The following is a 5,087-nucleotide window of genomic DNA, read 5'->3' on the forward strand; positions in this document are numbered from 1 at the left end:
TTCAAATAAAAAGCGACATACTATTATTTTGTGTCATGTTTCCAAATAAGATTGGCCACAACGAAATGCTTTCTACTTCAATTTGTTGGTTAGAATAGATTACCTCGCTCCGTTGAAACTTCACTGAGACACTAACAGTAAAAGACAGTATTTTTTTTTGCACCGAGTGAATCCACAGTCACTTGCTCCTCAATGGGAAACCAACCTAGATTTACCCTGAAGGACTGGTTCTGGCCGAACCGTTCGTTATACAAGAATCACAGAGACGTTTCAAAGGTACTCACAGTTGCACGAGGGTTTCGGACACAAATACGGGATGGTTTGAAAGCTCGGCGTTGCTAATAAACATTTTTAATATTTTTTATAAACTGGTCAACACTGCATTATTTCCGGCGTTGGGTGCATGATGCACATGCGCTGTGATCACAACCAGGCAGCCAACGCCGAAAATAATGCCGTTTTGAGCAGTTTATACGAAATATTTAAATGTTTATTAGCAACGCCGAGCTTTCAAACCATCCCGTATCTCTGTTCGAAACCCTCGTGCAACTCTGAGTACCTTTGAAATGTCTCTGTGATACTTGTATAACGAACGGTTCAGTTAGAACCAGTCCTTCAGGCCTAACAAAAATAATAGTTGGTTTCAGGTTGCCGACCGACCCTGCCGATTTAGGTGCGACCCAATATATTTTATGAGTTTTTAAATTTTCTTTTAAAAAAAATTAAAAAAAAAAAATCTGATTTTTTTTTTTTTTTTTTTTTAAGAATAAAGTTTCATAGAAATCTTAGTCAAACATTTAGTATTATGGATATTAAACATGCTGGCAGAGTACATGCATCCATGTTGTTGTGAACATTTTAATTAAATAAAGAAATTCCCTATCCATAGTCGCCATGGGAAAGAATAAAATAAAAAAATAAAATAAAATAAATTCCCTACCTACCCATGGCCAAACTGACAACCAACCTGAAACCAACTATTATTTTTGTTAGGCCTCAGGGTAAATCTAGGTTAGTTTCCTATTGAGGAGCAAGTGACTGTGGATTCACTCCGTGCATCACAGTCACAGATCACATAGGCAGGCTATACATGGCGTATAGGCTACATCATACATGGCAGTGAGATTCATTGTTCTTGTATATGCTCTTGTATTATTGTTTATATAGGCTACCCAATACTGACATCAAATATGCCTCTAGAAATCATATGCAGCAGGTAGAAAAAAGACGGGAAATCCGTCGCGATTTGGAATAAAATTGAGGAGAACTTTAATCCCTGGGTATTAATCGAACAAAACGGGAAAAGGCAGTCATATTCCAGCACCGTCTTTATTAGTGTTTGCGCTGCCCAGGCAGCAATGGTTAATAGATATCATATCCGACATCACCGTACGTGTACATGTCTGTCAACCTGTCTCGTATTTCTCCATAACACCCTTCCCTCGGGTCAATCCACTTTTCCACATTTCACGGGGGTGTTCCATTACCGTATATGATTAATCGGGGCGGTTCTGGTATGCAAATACTTAAAACAGTGCACAAGCTCCAGCTTAGGAGCAAGGTGATATTTATCAAGACAGGTGTGCGTAGGACCTGTATACGCACGTGTGATAAATCCCGTTTTTTTTGTGCATGCACACATTCTAAATTCTGTGCTTAAGAACGAAAATAGAATACTTTCTAAGAAAACTTGATAAATGAGGGCCCTGGTCCACAATAGCACCCAGTGTACTGATAAACTGTGTGTGGAGTGTGTACGTTTATTTTGTATATGTGTGTTTTATGTGTGCATGTTTTATATGTGTGAGTGCACATGTTTTGTGTGTGTGTGTGTGTGTGTGCGAACAGGCATGTATTTCTAAATACATTATGATACCTTCTGCAACAACCCAAAGCATCTACACACAAGACATTAGTGATCTTTAGGGAGGCTAAGAGTAATGGGGAAATCCGGCAAGTACAGTGGTGGATAGCGCAGGTCCAATATGAGATAGATATGGGTCCCATATTTCATAAAAAGTGTCCAACTTGGAGTGCAGCATACATGTGATGTATTCACAAGGAATACAGTCCATAATAATGTTGTGCCATGCCCTCTTTGATGGGACCTCGTCCTTGATCCAGAACAACAGAATGTTTTTCCTAGCAGCAAATGTCAACAAATTGAACAGTCTGCTATGTTTGAAATTGGCAATATGAATATCTGGGAGGCCTAGTAAGAGGCAGAGGGGATCCAGTTCGATGGGGGTCTGGAATATATCAGATAGTTCCTCTACGATGTCGAACCAATAGCTCTGGAGCTTTACACAGGACCAAAAGCAGTGGACGTGGTTTCCAATCTCTATCTTGCATTTAAAGCAGAGTGGGTGTGAGGTTTTGCCTGTTCCCTGGACCTTTAATTCCCTGTCTCCTCACCTCACCAGCCCCCACCTTTGGACTTTCCCTGTCTACTCTCCTCAACAGCCCCCACCCTTGCGATGTTTTACTCTCCTCTGCTCTTCACCAGCCCCCACCCTTGGACTACCTTTCACAGCTGTCATAAGTTATGATTAGCGCCCCAGAGGGCTTTAAATACCTGGACCTCCCCTCCAGTCCTTGTCGGGTCGTTCTGTATGCTGGTTCGGTGTTCTGGACTCTGTATCTTTATCTGTGTTCAGTGTTCATGGAGTCCTGGACGTTACCATCACATGCCGCGTCTCCGGCGTGAGACGACGTGCCAGCCATCACCACCTGTCGCCGTTTGCCTGGAGTGGGACACCGTCTGCGCTCTCTAATCCTCTACGGGAGGTTTTCCAGTGTTCCCACTCCAGACGTCAAGCCGGCGCGCATCGCTTCCTATTCCACGGGAGGATGTGTCTCTTCGCCCCGGTCCCCTGGGACCCCGGTGTTCTGCGCTGCCAGTCTGCAGCATCCGAGGGGGGATCTCCGTGCCAGGCCTGGAGTGCACTCCAGACGTCAAGCCGGCGCGCTCCCACTCCAGACGTCAAGCCGGTGCGCATCGCTTCCTATTCCACGGGAGGATGCGTCTCTTCGCCCCGGTCCCCTGGGACCCCGGTGTTCCGCGCTGCCCGTCTGCAGCATCCGAGGGGGGATCTCCGTGCCAGGCCTGGAGTGGTGTTCCCACTCCAGACATCAAGCCGGCGCGCTCCCACTCCAGACCAGACGTCAAGCCAGCGCGCTCCCACTCCAGACGTCAAGCCGGCGCGCATCGCTTCCTATTCCACGGGAGGATGCGTCTCTTCGCCCCGGTCCTCTGGGACCCCGGTGTTCTGCGCTGCCCGTCTGCAGCTTCCGAGGAGGATCTCCGTGCCAGGCCTCCGCCGTCGGAACCCTGCCATCCCTGTAAGCAGCTCCGGCCCTCGCCCTGTCCAAGGCCTTAACCCTGTTCTCTGTCCCTGTCTCCAGCCCGCCTCTCCGGGCTCTGTCCCTGTCCCCCTCTCCAGTGCCCCCTGGTCCTGGTCCTTGACTTTTTGCCCTGGCCCTGTCCCTTAGCCTTAGCCCCTTAGCCTGCTTGCCTCTTAAAGGCACAGTGCCGCATTTTCCCTATATTCTTTGACTCCAGTGTTTTTGTGTTCTCCCTTAAAGGGACAGTGCCGCCTTTTGTTATGTAATGAATAAATGCCCTGTTTTGGCTTACTCTCATACCTGTCTTGTGTTGTGCGATTGGGGTCGGTTACAAACCATAACAGTGGGGACGCATTGGGATCCATTTTACTCTTAAGGGCAGGGGTAATATGAATGCGGTGTAAGATTCTAACTTGGATAGACTTGGTGCGGTTGCAAAGTTGGAAACAGAGATTTTGTTTGCGTAGGTCCATGCATCCTGCCAGTCCTCGTCCGTGATCTCTAGGGGTGGGAATCACCAGTTTCATCACGATACGATACGATATCGATTATTTGGACAACGATACGATATTTTCCGATATCACAAAGTCTGCCACGATACGATACGATTAGATTCAGGTGCCTGCGATCGATATGAGACGATATTATATGCCCATTTAACACAATCAGTAACATTTAAATCAACAACAAAAAAGGCAATGGAAATATCATTTGAATTTTTTTTTATCTCTTCCAGACATTTAAATGAAAAACAATCTATTCACTGTTCACTGTTTTTTTTTTTTTTTTTATATATATTAATATCCTCTCACAGCACTGTATTCTGGCTGGAAAAGGCATATTGGGAGTCAGAAGGTGCAGTAGGGGGAGTGGGTCTGATAGGAGTGGGTCTGATAGGGTCTGATAGGAGTGGGTCTGATATGGTCTGATAGGAGTGGGTCTGATAGGAGTGGGTCTGATAGGGTCTGATAGGAGTGGGTCTGATAGGGTCTGATAGGAGGGGGTCTGATAGGAGTGGGTCTGATAGGAGTGGGTCTGATAGGAGTGGGTCTGATAGGAGTGGGTCTGATAGGAGGGGGTCTGATAGGGTCTGATAGGGTCTGATAGAAGGGGGTCTGATAGGAGGGGGTCTGATAGGAGGGGGTCTGATAGGAGTGGGTCTGATAGGAGTGGGTCTGATAGGAGTGGGTCTGATAGGAGGGGGTCTGATAGGGTCTGATAGGGTCTGATAGGAGGGGGTCTGATAGGAGTGGGTCTGATAGGGTCTGATAGGAGTGGGTCTGATAGGAGTGGGTCTGATAGGAGTGGGTCTGATAGGAGGGGGTCTGATAGGAGTGGGTCTGATAGGAGTGGGTCTGATAGGAGTGGGTCTGATAGGGTCTGATAGGAGTGGGTCTGATAGGAGTGGGTCTGATAGGGTCTGATAGGGTCTGATAGGAGTGGGTCTGATAGGGTCTGATAGGGTCTGATAGGAGTGGGTCTGATAGGAGTGGGTCTGATAGGAGTGGGTCTGATAGGGTCTGATAGGAGTGGGTCTGATAGGGTCTGATAGGAGTGGGTCTGATAGGAGTGGGTCTGATAGGAGTGGGTCTGATAGGAGTGGGTCTGATAGGGTCTGATAGGAGTGGGTCTGATAGGAGTGGGTCTGATAGGGTCTGATAGGAGTGGGTCTGATAGGGTCTGATAGGAGTGGGTCTGATAGGAGTGGGTCTGATAGGAGTGGGTCTGATAGGAGTGGGTCT

The sequence above is a fragment of the Notolepis coatsorum genome, assembly GCF_963971535.1.
Source record: "Notolepis coatsorum genome assembly, chromosome: 5".
Taxonomy (NCBI): domain Eukaryota; kingdom Metazoa; phylum Chordata; class Actinopteri; order Aulopiformes; family Paralepididae; genus Notolepis; species Notolepis coatsorum.